This window comes from Psammomys obesus, unplaced genomic scaffold, assembly GCF_907164565.1.
Source record: "Psammomys obesus unplaced genomic scaffold, mPsaObe1.curated_primary_1811, whole genome shotgun sequence".
Classification (NCBI taxonomy): domain Eukaryota; kingdom Metazoa; phylum Chordata; class Mammalia; order Rodentia; family Muridae; genus Psammomys; species Psammomys obesus.
In genome coordinates, this window is record NW_026594462.1 from 1,559,627 (window position 1) to 1,578,512 (window position 18,886).

The following is an 18,886-nucleotide window of genomic DNA, read 5'->3' on the forward strand; positions in this document are numbered from 1 at the left end:
AGAGGCAAGAAATGGGGATGGGATTCCTGTGACAGGGGCTGCTGGCAGTTGTGAGGCAGCGCACAGGTGGAACCCTGGTTCTCCGAAGGAGCTACAGGTATCCTTACCAGTGAGCCGTCTCTGCAGCCCCCGAAGCATGCTCCCTCTGTTAGAGCTCTTTTCCCGGGGCTGGAGAGACGGCTCAGCACATAGGTGCACACACTGCTCTCGTGTTGGACCCTAGTTTTGCTCCTTAGCACCTGTGTTCGGTGACTCACAACCGCCTGTAACTCCAGCGCCAGAGAATCAATGTCCTCTTCTGACACCCAGGCTCACGTGCGCAAATTAACCCTCGAACTCACCCATTCATATAATTAACAGAAAAAACAAGGCCAGACATGGTGGCAGGTGCCTCCCAGCACTGGAGAGGCAGAGACAGAAAAAGCTCTTGAATTGTAGGCTAGCCTGGCCTGCAGACAAACTTCTGGGCCAGACAGGGCTATCCTCCATTGAGACCTTGTCTCCAAAGAAGTAAATAAAATAAAAAGAAATTAAAACATTTCTTTAAACTTATCTTTTCCAGAGTAATCCTTGAGTATAGTAATTGGTTCACAAAATATAGTATTTTCTTGGTTAAAAAAAAAAGGTAAACAGAAGATTCCATAAATGATTTATGAACAAATAGAGCCTTCTAGTCTTTATATAGGAAGAGTAAGCATGCAAACCTTACAAAATTTTAGGGTCTCTGAACTGGGGTTGCAGCCCAGAGAGCTCACCTCTTTGAGTTCAGTCTGAAGGACAAAAAAAAAAAAAAAAAAAAAAAAAAAAAAAACAAACTTTTTAAAGCCAGTGTCTTACATTAAAGGACAGGAAGCAACCACTTTAGATGTTTGCAAAGAGAGTGAAATAAGCCTTTGGCAATTAAAATGAAATAAACATCTGAAAAATCTAAAGCCACAGCAAAGCAATAATCTATTTCAGATTAAAAGACACAATGAAGTCATCACTTTCTAGTAGCTGTGATTAGAGTTTGGGTAGAGCCTCAATCATTTATGCTTTTAATCTGAAACTGGCCCTTAAAAGCTGTAATGAATTAAACAACATACCACCCACAGAACCAATTGTAAAATACACTGTAACTAAAAGCATAATGACTCAATCCACTTCCTTCCTCGGTTTTCCATAATCCATTTGACCCCCTTCCTGTCACCTAATCTAATCACTGGCTCTTTCTCTCTCTCTCTCTCCATTAACTTAAGATTCTCCCTCTTATGCTATCTGAAGTCACTGCACTTGGTTCCCCCTGAGTTAAGGGATAATTTTATATATGTCACTATATAAAATTGAATTGTTAAAATGTAAAGTAGATACTGATTGAATTCATGGCTATGTATATTCCAAGAATAGGGTGGTGCTGGTAGACACGGAGTCTAGAAGGAAAAATCTAAAACACTTTTAGTGTGTAACACTGCTCAGAACCAGCTGGAAATATTCTTAGAGAAAGACAAGTTGTCACTTCTGTAATTACCTTCAACCTCACTGCTACAACAGACAGCAAACAGCAGAGTGCATCTCAGTTCCAAACACCGAGCACATAAAAGACTCTCACCTGGTCGGGTGTGATGGCACATGCCTTTAATCCCAGCAATCAGGGAGGCAGAGGCAAGTGTCGTTCCTCAGGTGAGTTCAAACAAGCTTAATCTACAAAACAAGTCCAGGGCAAAGAAGACAGAGCAACCCTATCTCAAAAAACAAAAAACAAAACAAACAAAATTCTCACCTGATCACCCTGCTGCCTTTGGACCTTAAAATTATCCAAAAATCACAGAAAAATACACTGCCCAAACCAAACTGAGTCCTGGGTTAAAGAACTGCAGTCATGAAAAGCAGCTTTTGGTTTCATCAAATACTAAATTAGTCACTACCATAAACAGCTTATTTTAAAATGAAATCAAGGATACAGATACAGCTCAGTGGCACAGCATTTGCCTAGAATTTGTAAGCCTGTGGTTGAATCCCCAGGGCAGAAAAGAAAAATCCTTCTAGCCAGGTGGTGGTGGTGGAACATGCCTTTAATTTCAGCACTCAGGAGGCAGAGGCAGGTGGTTCTCTGTAAGTCAGAGGCCAGCCAGGTCTACAGAGCTAGTTCTAGGACAGAGAAATCCTGTCTAGAAAAACAAACAAACAAGTCCTTCAAATAAAATAAAAACAACCTTTTCTGTGATCTTGTCCATTTGTTGACATGGAAACCAACTGCCCTGCCTGATGTACACTCCAGAGCAACTATCCACAGGCAGACAGGAAAGGAATTTAATGAGGCGGGTAGCAAATTCATGGCTTTATTTGAATCTTTGTTACAAATCAGGAGTGGTTTGTAATCTTTGGCCCAGGGGCACATACAGAAATGCATTTCCCACAAATACACTCTCTCTGCTTGTACACTGAACCATAAGGCCAACCAGAATAAGGATAACTCCAGAAAAGGGTAAAATCTGGACTAGGAAAAGATGATTCGTGACTCATGCTTAAGGCTGGGATATACCTGGATGAGACAGGAAAAGTTTTAAAGCAACTTATATTTGGCCCTCAGGAACTTGGTACAGTGGCTGTATGTATTATTACACCTAGCTGAAGTGTTACTGCCAGTTGCTGAGCTCTTTCAACACCTTGTTACCTACCTTTCCTACACCGCTTTCTGTTCTGTGATAAAAGGTCACAACCAAAAGCATCTTGGGAAGAAAAGGATTCATTTGGCTAGAACGTCTGGATCACAGTGTTTGAAAATGGGACATCAGGACAGGAACCTGGGGGAGGAACCCAGAGGCAGGAACTTAAGCAGAGGCCATAGCTTGCTCTACAACCCAGAACCACCTGCCCATAAATGGTACAAAATAGTGGGCAAGGCCCTCCCACCTCAATCAACAAAACCCAGAGACTCATCTACAGATCAGTCTGATGGAGGCATCTTCTCCATGGACAGCTCTTCTCAGATGACTAGCGTTTATTAAGTGGTCAAAGTACTAAACATCACATTGCTAAAGAATTAAACAATAATGATTATAAGAGTACTTGACCCTTCAGTAAACCTATGGTGATTGTTTGGTCTAACTCTGCTTCTCATGCAGGCTTTTTTTTCTGCCTCGTTTACTCAGGTGAGAGTCCTAATAACAATAAACATAACAGGGACCTACACTTCTGCATAGTGCCTACAAATGTATTTCATTACTTCACGTGATCCCTTCACGTAATCCATAGAGCAAGCCAGTATGGAGAGCAATACTTCAGTTTACAATTTACTAAGTGGAGGCTCATGAAGGTTGACTAATCTGTCTAATGTTAATTAGACACTATGTTAGCTCCAAACTGAGTCCTGTGGTCTTAGGCCAGAGGCACATTTATTGGGTCCGAAATACATCTAAGGAAACGTTCTGAGGACTCCTATGTCTGCAGGTAGTTCATTAACCTACATAAAGAGGGGACTCCTGTTCTGTCTCTAGACTGATCCTTTCGTATCTTTCCACTGATCATTCTAGCATACTGCCTCACTCACAAAGCAAGAGCATGGGCTGGGACTGGGAGGACATCTCAGTCAGTTAAATGTAGGATGAGTTCAATCCCAGCACCTTTCTAAAACCCAGGTACGGTGGCATGCATTGGCAATCTGCACACTGGGAAGCCAAAAACAGCAGTCTCCCTGGGCTTGCTAGCTAGTCAATCTAGACAAATCTCAGCCTCCAGGATCAATCAAGTAAACCTGCCTCAAGAAGAATTTAACAAGGTAATTGAAGAACACATTGATAACGAATGATATCTGGTCTCCACAAGCATGTCATACATATAAACACAGCACACACACACACACACACACACACACACACACACAATGTGTATAGATGATTTTAAAGTCCGACGATGTACAGAAAAAGAATGATTTGGCTCACAGGCCTATTTAAAGATTTTGAAAACCTGTGCTTTAAAGATTTTTAAAACTGCGCTTTAAAACCACAGTACTGGACTGGTCACCAGCCAGGCTTGCCGTAGAGAAAAGAAAGACAAAGAGGGGAAGAAGGAGTGATGGGGAGATCAAGCGAAGACAGCACCACTAAGGTCTGACTACTGCTTCTTGCCACCTGTTTGGGGCCAAACACCCATCTCTACCTAGCAAATGACTTTATTTATTTCACACTCACTCAAGCCAGGTGAGATATTTCTTGGGCTCTGTGTTACTTCTCTGTTAGAAGCAACATTCCTGATAGCCATTTGGAGTATGATTTCTAACCAGATGTATTTAACTATTTCAGCCACAATGCCTTTTCATCTAGGAAATATTTAATTGGCCCAAGTATATAAGAATATAAAAACAGTATACAAATCAAACATTAAGATGATACATAGGAATAAAAATATAATATATAAGTATAGAATACTGTATTGTGTGATTGTTTTCACTTGCAACAATTTAGTTGAGTTTAAAATAAAAACTTTAAGATAATAATAAAAATAGAATATAAATTAGTAAAAATAATGAAAAATAAAAGTACTTATTTTAAAACAAAGGTATACATGCAGATTTTACTATTTATTAGAAGTGAATGCAGATTTCTATACTAATGAGATGAACGTATTTACCGAACAAGACAATCTAAAGATGTACTAATTTGACATTTGCATGCTGCGGAAAGACAGTAGGAAAACACTGAGAATTTGTCCTCTGTAATTAAACCCTTGTGTTTCTGTAAGAGCAAAAAAAAAAAAAAAAAATGGTGTAGGCCCAGTAAACATGCATGAACACCGAATTTATAGCATGCAACCGTCTTGAACCTGAGCCGAGGTGTTTCAGGCTGCACCCAGTGGCGCTGCACTGTGTTCCACCATCGCTGGTCCAAGTGCACATGCTGTGCGTTGCAGTCAAGGCTGCAGTGAGACCGTGCGATGCAATGCAGCCAAGCACTGCCAGAAACACTTCAGATTTATCACGTGCTTGAGAGTTTAAATTTTTTTTGGTCACCCTGCATTCAGAAACACTTTAGTGTTGCCAAATTTTCACAAACCCAAATTAATTATTCTAGCTAGCCACGCTTTAAGAAGCTTTGCTGTATGCAATCTGGTTTTAAACACAAAGCCTATCAGTAAATGAAGGAAAAGACTTAATCAGACATTTTATCAAATAGGACTGACGATGGCAAGGAAGCACAGGAAAATATGTTCACCACTAGCTATCAGGGAAATGCAAACCAAGTCGACAATGACATATTATTGCGCATTCATAAAAACACAGAGAAAGATCACTAAATGCTGGTAAGGCTGCAGAGAACACCAATTACAAAAAGATGGCGGGTGGAAGTGTACTAGGGTAAAGAGAGTCTTGAAAATGGTGTTTTAGGTTCTTATAAAACTAAACACACAATTACCATTCAATCCAGCAATTTCACTCTTGGGCATTCATCCCAGAGAAACAAGAACTTATGTCCACACAGGAACCTATCTCCAAATGTTCATAGCAGCTTTATTCATAACAGGCGTGGTTTGAAAACAGTCCAGAAATTCTTCAACAGGTGGATGGTGACACGAACTATGGTACCTCGAGCCACGGTGCGCTCTTGCACAGTTATAAGAAATAAATTGGATGGATCTCTGAGGAAGTGGAAAAATTTTAAAAACATAACCACCAGAGACATATGTGACTCCATTTATGTATGCAAAGATTCTGGATATGGAGAAACAATTAATGTCTAAAGAAGCAGAGAAAGGAAGACGGCAGAGGAAGGAGGTGGTGTAGATGTAACAGTACAACAGAAAGGAAACCACTGTGTTAGGATATTTTAACATATTCAGAGCGGTGTTCAAAATACAGTTCTGCAAATATGATAATTACACAGAAACACACACACAGGTTAAACTAGAAATACGAAGAAGACCAACAATCACATCGGCACCTATACTTTAGTCTTGTGAAATGTCATCGCTGAAAGAACTTGGACAATGGATCTACTGTATTGTGTCCTACAACTTTAAATTTATTATTATATCAGTTAAAAGAAACATATCAATAACGAGCATTTGCAAACTTAGCTATTTTAAAACAATGGAGTAAAAAGTAAAAAAAAAAAAAAAACAACATCGGATCATTATCAAGTGTTTGCAAAGTTAGCTATTTCAAAACAATGGAGTAAAAGTATTTACTGAGTTAGCCTTATGAATCTGAGATTCATTCTAAAAACCCAAGGTGGAGGGAGAAAACCCACTTTCAAAAGACGTCCTCTCACCTCTATCATCATATATACTTAAAATAATAATTTATTAGCTGAATCTGTTTTTTATTTTTAAGTACCATTTGTTTTCCTCATATGATCAGTTTGCCCATGACTGCTATTACCTATACAGCACTACCAGGGTGACTAATTAGAGTTAACTTTATGAATGAAAAAAGCCTTAAGCAAGAGAGTTCCTTTTAGCACTCACATGTGCATAACATTTTAATACAGACAAATCCACCCTAAGAAAACAAAACAGATCAGAACATTGGCTGCCTTTGGGGATAGGGAGGCAGGGACTGGCTTTACCAACCACTGGAATGGTGAGCTTCTCCATCCTGATGGAAACCCTGGCTATACAAGTGTGTGTGTGTGTGTGTGTGTGTGTGTGTGTGTGTTAAAACTGAGGAAATCTACCAGTGAGATTTGTGTCCCTCAGTGTATGGGGATCTCCCACGTAAAAATGTAGAAAAGTACAAAGTGAAGCTCAAATTACTGACTTGGAGACATGGCTTCAGTTATGTGAAGTCACCAAAGTAAACGGTTAAAATTAACTTAAAATGATCCCATCTCTTTCTGTGCACTCTTCTCAAAGAAAGGAAATTGCAATCAACATAGTTGCTATGAAGCAAATTCTTAAAAAAAAAGTATCATTAAATCAGACTAAATTAAATTAAAACAGATGTAATTAGAGCCCTCTGAAAGTCATTTTGGCTAATACTTTGTTTACATGCAGTATAGATGTAGCAACTACTGACCTCAGGCACTGTTAGCTGTTGCTATATTAATTATTACATGTGCTTTTTATATCCCACCTCAAGATATCCTCTGCAGGTCTGTAGCTGATGTTCGGCTACCAAGGGTGCTTCAAATAAGTCTCAGCTCCCACAAAAGGAAGCGAGTCCTGCAGTATCCATGTACGGACAGGGATGTGCCTTCGGCCTGTGTGACAGGTATGTGTTTTTGTCCGCTCGCTCTTGGCTTTACTTGGGATATGCATTTGTTTATTTGGGCAAAACTAAAAGAAGGATGGTGAACTGTTCTTACTTGTAATTACACCAGCAGAGCCCAACCCTATCCACTTAATAGGCATCCCCTGCAGAGACACGTCTGCTTAATTGGCCAGACAAGTCAAGACGCTGATGGGAATTACTGCTTGACCCTATGAGCGATCCACACACAAGATAACAGCATTAGACATCTCCACGGCCTGCTATCCATTTTGGTCCAGGCTCTCCACAGCTATCTCATCAGAGCTGAAGCTCACTCAGGATGATATAACTGATCCCATTCCACCCCTTCAAAGTTCTTTTCATCCAGTTTGCTTCTAGAAATTACCACTGCTTTGATTCTTCACCTCATTTCAGTCCTCATCCTGACACTCCAGTCTTACACACTGTCATTCATAAAAGCCAGCAACCCCTATGATTAAACCTCTGTTCATGAAGAAATAAAACTTCAAACTCTTTCCCTCAGGGGTAGGGGTAGGGGTAGGGGCACAAGCCTGTAATCCCAGCACTGTGGGGAAGTGGAGGCAGGAGGACCAGTGAAAGTTCAAGACCAGCCTGGTCTAAGCCCCAAGTTCCAAGTCAACCAGAATTATAGAGTTAAAACCCTGTTTTAAAAGAAGGAAGGAAGGAAGGAAGGAAGGAAGGAAGGAAGGAAGGAAGGAAGGAAGGAAGGAAGGAAGGAAGGAAGGAAGGAAGGAGAGAAAGAGAGAAAGAAAAACAGAAAGAAAGAAGGAAAGAAAGAAAAGAAAAATCAGGGTGGGGTGGATTTCCTTCCCTATGGGTTGATTGGAGGAGGTGACTCAAAGCAATTTTACCAATCACATTCAAATGAAAAGTTTGCATAGGGTAATAACTGGAACATCCAGATACCACCTGTAACAGCTACCAACCAGAATGAAAACCAAGACTCCTCTGCCCCTATGCTACTCCGGGTGTTCCTGTCTGTAGCTAGGTTCCTGTCTGCACCTGAACCTCCCCAGTAGGTAGAAGAGCATTCTGTACCATGATTTATTATTTTTAAACTCAGCATTTCTTCAGAACGGAAAATAATCCATTAGGGAGTCTTTTGCTCCTTAGACTACAGAGCTTGGTACGACCAGGAAGCCATTGAAGGCTGGGATTTCAAGAAACCCAATCTTGTAGTGACGGTTGTCAGGAAGAACAGGCAGATACCAGGTACATGGGAGCCAGAAATGCACACAACAATCATAACACTGAGCTATCTGGGGTCTGTCTTGAGGTTCATTTTTTTGGTGCATTTACAGGACGAAAGGCTTACATCACAGCCCTCAGTTAAGCTATTAAGTGAACCTAACAGCACAGCACACAGAGAGACACAGGAGATCTGAAACTGGAGTCCAACTAGCCCCTGGCCAGGCTGTTTTTATATCCTTCTAGAAAGAACATGCAGTGGAGATGGGTCCTCCTCTCTCTCTCTCTCTCTCTCTCTCTCTCTCTCTCTCTCTCTCTCGGTTGGACAGAGCATGATACAGCTGCTAGCTGGGAAATTCATTTTAAAGCAGGATGTTGCCGAGGTGGGAAGCTCAGAATTCCTGACTGGAGCACCCTGCTGATGAGAAGAATATTCACCAAACAAAACAAAACAGAACAAAACAAAAAATGATTTTCAGCAAGAACCCCAGGGAAAGCCATCTTGAGATCAAAGTGAAGGTACCCATAGTTCGGCTCAGAACCTCTATTCCTCACTGTCTGTCTAACTCAAGTCTAGCTATCTACTATTTGCCTTCATTGCCATCAATAGGACATCAAGATACTGTAACCTGTCTGCCTAGGGTGTGCTGTCTATGTGGATGAGAGTATCCCCTATAATCAGGCTGCAACTTCCACACCCTCCACTTCATCATGAAACAGTACACTGGCCATCCAAAGGCACCAGGCCTCTGGGCACACCAAGCACCACAAAGGGGCCTGACTGCAAGGTGATGATTGATACTGGCAATAAGACATAGCATGAGTGGTTTGCGGGATGGCTTAGCCACTAAAGTACTTGCCTTGCAAGCTTGAGTGGGTGAACCAAAAAAGCCCAGAGTGAATGTGTGTTGTTGACATGGGGAAAGCCGTGTCAAGAACTTCAGTGCCTCAGACCCACAGGTGCGGCAAAGCCTTCCCCAGGTAAGGTTGGGAGAGTTAGAAGGCTCCAGGTACTGATGCTGCCAGTGTATGAAAAAGTGATCAACTGTGGCTTCTTCATCCCAGGATGACTGTGGCCTGAGACTGGTCACCTACAGGATCTCCTAAACATGCCTCCTTGACTAGCTAAACTTGCCTCCTTGTTCAGCCATAAACCACAAAGCTGCCACCTCCTCGACTCAGATTTATACAATAAAAATGCTGAGTTTCCTAGTCACTGTTGCTGCTGGTCCTGCATCTCTATCAGGACAAGCATGGCCTACCAGAGCTGAGCTTTTCTGTACGTGAGCCTGTATGTCTCTTCCCCCTTCATCCCCTCATCAACCCAGTCAGGTTTCTGAGACTAAACTATACACACAAGGGCCTAGGTTTGGATCCGCCAGCATCCACAGAAAACGCCAGATGAAACAGACAATGCCTGTAATCCTTGTTCTGGAGCAGGGGTGTGCAGATGATCTCTGAGGCTCATTAGCCAGATCAGTCTTGCTGAATCACTGAGCTCCAAGTTCAATGAGAAACCTCCTCTGAAAATGTATGGTGGAAAGAGATTGAAGAAAACCCTTGATGAGGACCTGTCAGGCCTCTGGTGCAAACAATACACTAACTTATATGTACAGTTACAAAGAAGAACCAGGAATAGGTGGGTGGGTCTCCCACTGAATGGACATCCTTGAAAGATTGGGGATTTGAGCTAGCCTTTGGCGATAATAGCAGATGTACTTTGTCTGATGGGAAAGGTAGAACTTGGGCAGAAGAGAAATTCTGTGCAAATAGGACTAAGTGAAAACAAGCACATTGTGTACAAGACTAAGCAAATGGATCAATATGGCTTTAGCAGAAACTTTCAATAACCAAGGTGACAGCAATGGCTGTCACTAAATAAAAAGGAAAAAATTTTTTAAGAAAATTATTCTGTTATTCGTAAAATAATAAAATTGAGGAAAGTATTCCTTTATTCATCAGTTCATCAACACTTACTCACCAAGTACTGATCTGCACCAAAAACATCCTTCTAGGGTCCTGCAGAACAGAATCTGGGCAAGTAAACAGGATCTTTTTTTCCCCCAGAGGGAAAACAGCCCTCAGATAAAGAGTTGATTCACACAGATTCTAAACTTAATCCATGACGTCATTTCAATTCCTTTCCTCAAACCACAAAAGATGTTTTCAGTTGTGTAAGTTAGAAGACTTGATCTGCCAGAGGAGGCTGGAATTTAGGCAGATGAATGATGTCCTCCTACACTTGAGCTCTTCTAATGTCTAATGGGTGGCAAGTTGAGATATTGACTGAATGTGCATGGTGAAGGCCAAAGCCCAGCTGGTGGAAAACAGAATAAATCTGTCTCTTCCCTGTATGTTTGTGAACTATGGCTTTCCTTAAAGAATAAAAATTACAGGGACAACAAGGCCAGACCAAAGAGGTGCAGTGCCAGGTCTGCCCTCAGCTTCAGGATGTGTATGTGCACGTGGGTTAGTCATGTATGTGTAGGTGTATGTGTGTGTGTCTGAGGCAAAGGGCTAATTGGGCCAGAATGGTTAAATAGTGAGTACCCATGAATCCTCTTGGTTCCGACTCCCCAGAACAAGGTCTACAAGCACACACCCCCACACTTGTTGCCTTCATTTTGTTTTGTTTTTCATAGATTTTGGGGACTGAGCTCATACTACTGAGTTATCTCCCCAGACCAACTCACCTCCTTTTTAAAGACATGGTACTCTCATGTATCTCGGGCTATCCTTGAACTCACTGTCTAACAGAGGATGTAAAGATGCGGTAGTACACCCCTGTAACCCCAGAATTTGGGAAGCAGAGGTGGGAAAAATCAGAAGTTCAAGGTCACCCTCAGCTACATCCTGAATTAAAGGCCAACCTAGACAACATGAAATCCCATCGTCATCATCATCATCATCACCACCACAGAAAAGATACTGCAGAGATAACTCAGCAGTTAAGAGCGCTAGCTATTATTGCAGAGGACCCCAGTTCAATTTCCAATACCCACATGGTGGCTCACGACTTGTCTGCAGCTTCAGTTTCAGGGAATCTGACTCCTTCTCCTGCTCTGCATAATACTAGGCATGTATGTGGTACACAGACATACATGTAGGCAAAGCACCCATACATATAAAATGAAATAAATTTATTTTTAAAAAGATAATAATGAAAACAAATAAAGTACAAAACAAGGAGAAAGGAGGAAAGGAAGAAAGAAAGTAAAGAAAGAAGGCAGGAAGGAAGAAATAAAGGTTGGTTGGTTTCAGCCTGAGCAGGCTCATCTCCTCCGCAACACTCATGACACCCCTAGACTGCACTTCTCCAGCAGAACAGCAGCGATAACAGAGGAAAGCGCCTGTGAATCTCAACATTCCTCTTGCCCTTTGACATTCTCTCCCACTTGGAGAGTGATACAGTCCACACATACAAAGCATTGCCATCTCTATTTTACACCCCACCTACTGGATGAGGCAGAGCGTGCTCCTGCCGAGCTCACTTCCCAAATCAGCTACTGCAGGATGTCACAGCACCGGCAGCTGTTTGGTCCGCTCGGCCAACGACTTGATATTTATTAAATTCTCTCACAGGTATGATAAATACTCTAAGGCCCTGCACAGAATGTTTTTATTCAGCTCAGAATATCATAGATGCTCTGCTAGGGAACACTTTGGGTATAATTGATCCTTAAAGTTAACTGGTGGTGGCCTTTGTTACAAAGCATGAGTCTCCCTAGCATTGTTCAAAAGTGCAAGTCGGTGATAATCCTAGAAACTGACTGACACGGGCCCTTGAAAGAACAGAGATACCAAGAAAGATGGAAGATAAGGGTAAATACAGACAAGAAGTAAGAATGATGGTCCCTGACTTCCAATGGTTCACGTTCACAGTTTATATATATTTAATATGATGCTAGAATGTTTAATACAGTGATCTGATGTATAACAAGATGATATAAAAGAGAAAGGCGTTTAGAAACTGGACTTCAACGCTATGTGATCTCCTTCCACGCTAGGCGCTGGCAGTGTGAGCTGTCGCTCCTAGGTGGTGCTGTGATCAACAAAGGAAGCCCTGCAGTGGGCTGCCTGGCTGAGCGGGGAGGTCTAATGGGTCACACTTGACTTAAAATATTTTCAGTTAGTGGATTTTTTTTTTAAGATTTATTTATTTTATGTATATAAACACTGTTTTCATGGACAGCAGAAGAAGGAGTCAGATTCTATTACAGATGGTTGAAAGCCATCATGTGGTTGCTGGGAATTGAACTCAGGTCCTCTGGAAGAACAGCCAGTGCTCTTAACCACCAAGCCATCTCTCCAGCCCCTCCCCCCATTTAATGGATTTATTAAGACTGATCCCACTGAAAACATGATTACCCCCCCCACACACACACATACTCAAATCTACAGACCACTATAATCACTAAATGAAGCATGATGTTCCAGAGATTTCTTTCCCAATAACCTTTGGAAATTGGAATAATTGGGGGAAAAAAGGGAGGGGACTAGAGAGATAGCTCAAGGGTAAAATGCATGCAAGCATGAAGACACAAGCTTGGATCATCTGTACCTACATTAAAAAAAAAAAAAAAGTCAGGTATGGCTGGCTCATGCCTGTAATCCTAGCACTAGGAAGACAGGAGATTCTAGAGAGCTCACTGGGACAGCAAGTCTAGCTAATTAGTAAACTTTAAGTCCAGTCATTTATAATAAATGAGGTAGAGAGCAATTGGGAATGACATTGCATATGACCTCTGACCTACACACCTACATGCACAGACACATACATGCATACACCAGATGTTCACAAGGAGGAAGAGGAGATGGATGCAGAGATTTCCATCCTAAGACTGTAAGTGCTGGGATACGTGTGCTTAGAGTTAATGAAAAGGAAGGGAAAGAGTATGCATTCGCATCCGTTTTGCTCCATTTCCTTAGGTGGAAAATGGAGAGACAGATGGGTGGCTAAACGCATCAATGACATGGGCTTTATGCCGTTAACGCACCAAGATGGGTGGTACAACTTCTAGTTCAAGTAGTCTCGTGATGGGGATACAGTACCTCTGCACAACGTCAAGTTCAGCTTGATCATTCCAGACAGCAAATAGTTGAGCCAGCAACTCAGCGCATATTCAAGACAAAGGTGCTTTCTAGGTAATATTTTTGTTAAGAAATAGCTCAGGTGTTCATAAGCAATTTTAATTTGCCCTAGTATATTTTATAGACATCTCTGGACAATTAAAACCATGTATGGAGAATTGAAATTGCTCCTGCCTGGTTGCAATTTTTACTGCCAGACATGGGGTCCACAAGAAGCACTTAACTTTAAAGGTGACCTGTTGCTTTCTGGTAATGAGTCATCTCCAAGCAAGCACCAGGCATGGTCTCCTGGGCAGTGAAAATTGGGTACTTGGCAGCAGACCACTGAAGGGAATGGAAGAACAAGAAACCAGAAAAAAAAAAAAAAAAAAAAAGCAGAAACATAATGGGTGCAGGGGAAAGGGAACTTCCTCCAAATCCAAGAAAAAGAAAAGATGAGCATTGTAGCCAACAATGGAAATAATTCTTGAAAATGAAAGGGAAGGCTGACATGTGGATTATACCTGTAATTTACTACTTGAAAGGCAAAAACAGGATTATCAGGACTCCAGGGCCAACTTGGGCTACACAGTGTGTTCCAGGGTAGCCTAAATAGCGAAATGAGACCCTGTCATGAGAAAAAAAAACAAACAAACAACTAAATAAATGTATTTTCTGGTTATAGTGGTACACACTTGTAATCCCATCACATAGGAGGTGGATGTAGACGGATCGGGAGTTCAAAGTCAGCCTCAGCTACATGGTGAGTTCAGGGCCAATCTGAGCTACTTAAACCCTGTCTCAAAAAAATGAAGGAAAAAAAAAAAGAGCTGTCCTGTTTTCCTAGATCACTGAAAGCCTTGCAGACATGAACAAACTTAAAACAGTAATTCTTTAAGATTTTTTTAAATTAAGATTTGTCGTGTGTGTGTGTGTGTGTGTGTGTGTGTGTGTGTGTGTGTATGTGTGTATGCATACTGTATGGGTGTGTACATCTCTGTGTGTCTGTGTATGCATACCAAGTGCATGTGTATGCCTGTGTCTGTGTCTGTGTCTAGATGCCATGTATGTGTGTACATTGACCACAGAGGACAAAAGAGGATGTTGGGTCCCCTGGAACAGGAGTCCTGCGCAGTTGTGAGCTGTCTGACTTGGGTAAACTCTGGTCCTCTGGAAGAGGCAGTTTCTAACCACTGAGGTTGTAGAATTCTCAGACTCATCTAAACCATGTCAAAAAGTAAAGTAGACTAGAGTCGTTCCCTTACTATCTCATATTTTAATAAAGGTTAGACTTAAAAAAAATAGTTGTTTGCTCATTGTGGAAAAACTGAGGGGAGGGAACATGAAGAGAAAACACTTGCAAAGGTCCATGTGCTACACTCAGCTCCTGATAATATTCAGGTCCAAATAAAAGTACCTTTTACAGAGATAATGTTGAGCAGACAACATTTCAATTATGCTTTGCAAACTAAATTTAAAATGCTGCCTAAAAAGGAAAGCAAGGTCTCAGTGTTTAACATGACCTCATATACTTTCGCTCCTTTAACTTCCTCTGTTGATAGAAGACAGGAGTGTCGACCTTTTCCATTCAAAGGTCTTTTTACATAGAGATTTCATGTGCGCATCAATAAATTAGAAACCAGTTCACTTTGTTTCACTGTTGTTTGCTCTTCTGAAAATCTCATCTAGTCTGTGCTGGCCTCAGACTCTGTATATGTAGCTAAGGCTGGCCTTCGACTCCTGATATTTCTTCCTCTGCTGCCCAAGTGTTGGGATTACAGGTACACGTCACGATGACAGGCCATGCATGTATCTTCTAAGGTACATACAACATTCGCTGCAAAAACAGCAATGTGTGATATGAAATTAAAGTTTTCTCTGAAATCTTAATCATTAAAGTGACCACTATTGGGCTGGAGAGATGGGTCCATTGGTTTAAGTGCTTTCCATGCAAACATGAAGACCTGAGTTCAATCCCAGCACACAAGAAAAAAAGCCAGGTCTGATGGCAGGCATCTGTAATTCTAGTGGTGGGGAGAAGGTAGGAGGATTACTTGGGCTCGCTGTCCAGCCAGCCTTGCTCAAGCAATGAGCTCCAGTTCACTGTCCCATGATCCAGCACCCATGTCTGGCAGTCCATAAGTGCCTAACTCTAGCTCCAGGAAATCTGACAGCTCTGACCTTTGTGGGCACTGCACTCACATGTAGGAACCCACTCTCATATATATACATGTATATATAATATAAAATAAATAAAAATTAATATTAAATCTAAAAAATAATGATAATTAGAGGGGAGCATAATAGAAGAAGATAAGCAATCTCCGGCCTTTATGTGCACCTAGAAACATATGAACACATATGCATACGTGCACCATACAGCACACAACAAAAACAAGTACCCTCTATTACTAATGACCAACTAATTAGTAATGTAGGCTGCAGCTGGGAGATCTTGTGTCACATACACAAAGCCCTGGGTTCCCCAGCACCAAAATAAGAAAATATTATTAATTTGGCCTTTTTAACTCTACCATTCACAAGATTTCAGACATTCGTGTCTTGTTTTCATGCTCTTTAGTGATAGTCGCTTTGCTTTCTACAACATGGCTAAGGACGCTTGCTTTAGTAGTTCAAGCCAATGTGAGCCACAAGGTGGGGTATTAAAAGAAAGAAAATATTGAAGGGGCTAACCATACCCTAAGGCCTCTACCACTAGTGACCTTTAGAGACATCTTAATTCCCTACTCATAACTGTCCCTGAGAAAACATACTCTCTCATGTCAAGTGGAAGAAGAAAAAGAGCTAAGGTTTAACAGAAGGCAAAGAGGAAGAGTGAAAGCGGGAGCAAGAGTTCAGAGCAAAGCCAGAGTGGAGGGGGAGGTCAGGCTCACACTGTGAGCTCAGACACAGCAGAGGAACCCCTTCCCGCTGCAACCTTCTCCTTGGTATCTGCCCTCAACACCAGGCCTGAAGCCCACACAGATAAAAGAAACCTCCTGGTGGTGCAACTCTTCCCAGAACCCACAGCCTCAGGCTCAACCAGCAGCTCCTAGAGCCTTAAGGTCACAGCTAGGGTTGGCACGCATGCGCGCGCGCACACACACACACACACACACACACACACACACACTCTTTTTCTCTCTCTCTTTCTTTCTCTCTCTGTCACACACACACACACACACACACACACACACAAATAGGTCTGGAAACTAGAGTAAAGCAGTGGCTAGGAAAGAGCCACTTGGCAAACCAACATCCATGGAAAATCAGCTTCTGGAAATCCTCTGAGCAACAGTTCACACCATAAACCAGTTGTTGCTTACCATCTTCGGATTCTAATCAACACACACGCAGGCACACACAAACACACAGACATACACACTCTGTCCAGTGGTACTCTGGCTCTTAACTATTTCTTGTCCCCTTCAACGCCCTAAGCATCCTTGGTCAAAAACTAAGTCAAAGACTTACAGGCATTTACAGAGTTTTCATATGGTGGATTCTGCCCAAGACAATCTGACAGTAAAAGAAAAGGAGCAAACAGGCCTGCAAGTTCTGGCATCTGCTCATCACTGTGAAAAACTGGCTCCCTACCTTATTCTCACTTGGCTCCTTCAGGTCCAGTCGGGTGAACTCTGGCCCTTTACTGCACCAGAACAAATCATTTCTAGAATCACTGTATCACATTTTATTTGGTCTTTTTGTTTCTCTCGCCCAGCCTTGAAGTAATGGTTCTATGCCAAAGAGGGGGGAAAAGGAGAGGGAGAGAGAGAAAAAGTTGCTGTTTGAAAAAAGTATCAGCATGCTTGAGTCCTGCCAAAGTTTACAGCATAGTTCTATCCTGAGCCACAGCGAGGATGGGCGGTTGTGGGGGAGGGAAATGGAGCCAGGCAGCTGTTTTTTCAATAAACTCTAGCAAGAGTATAAACCCTCCCACTTCCTGCACTGGCTTCAGCGACCCCAGCAGAGAGAAGGAGGAGGCAGCCAGAGAGATCTTATTCCTCCAAGACTCAAGCTACTGCCTCCCTGGCTCTCACTCCTACACAACTGACCAAGGTCCTTTCTGATCCACCCTGGAGCCTCAGGAGGGCAGCCAGAGGGTTTGTCTCAGCTCCTTTGGATGTTTATTCCTGGTGTCCAAGCTCCCAGGAGAGTTTCACCTCCTCCCCCTAATCTTAGTCCTCCCCACCCTCCACCCTCCACCCCATGTATCTCAGCTCTGAGGCACAGCAGGCAGAACTGCAAAGACAGCGAAGGGAGTTACATTTCTCATCCCACACCTTCCAAGAATATGCTGGCCTTCCTCTCTGCAGCTGTGGTCAACAGTCCCTGGGCTCCACAAACCAGCCTTGCCTCACTCAAGAGCCTCTGAGTTCATTCTCTTCCTGGAGTGGGAAGGGAGGATGAACGTGAGAAGGCGTGAAAGAGCAGTTGCACCCACCCCTGGCGAAGCCACTCAGTCAGCCCCAAAGCCCTAATTTGTTAACCTAGAAAGCCCTGGGGCATTGCAATCAAAGAGGGCTCCACCCAGCAGCACCTCTGATTACTTTTTTCCCTTCTAGTGGGCAAGCAGAGAAGAGGGAAAATGAGGACAACCGTGTTCAAAACAGAAATACTGCGTAACACTAACTTGGCTCTCACAAGGCCCAGATTACAGACTCAACACCTCCACGTCTGTCTAAATGGAAAGAGAAAATACAGGGTGCAACCTTGATCCAGCTGCCCAGACACCCTGCCAACTGGAGCATCAGTACAACCCCAAATTGCTCCTCAGTCCCCAGATGGCTTCTCTCTGTGTGTGTGTGTCTCTCAAGTTCTTTCTGATCTTCAAGTTCATATTGGTAAGCTGACTCTTTCATATCCTGGTTTTACTGCTGTGCAAATCAACGGGGGAATGAACTTTACCCTTGGTGTGAAAGGCTTTGGTATAAGCAGAGAAGTATATGCATAGGAATCTATGTACATGCATTATTTTTTCCTTTTAAGAAGTCTCAAATCATTCTCAAATGACTGAACAGTAACCAAAGAATGAAAATCAATGTGTCACAGTTCTGTTAATGATTGGAAAAATAAAAAAAAAAAAAAATCCAGGGTTGGGCAGATGGCTCAGTCCATAAAGTCCTTGCTGAGCAAGGGCTACTGTGATGACCCAAGTTTGATCTCCTAAACCCAAATGAGAGACAGGCACAGCTGTGTGCTCCAAAAAGCCAAGAGCTGGAGAGGTGAAGGTGGGAGGGTCCTGGAGCTTCCTAGCCAGCTAGCCTAGCTGAATGTGTGAGCTTCCACTTTCATGAGAATTCCGTCTCAAAAGAGAAAAGGTGGGAAGCAACTAACAAAGACATCAGGCCTCCAGACACATGGGCACATGAACGTGTGTGTGTGTGTGTGTGTGTGTGTGTGTGTGTGTGTGTGTGTGTG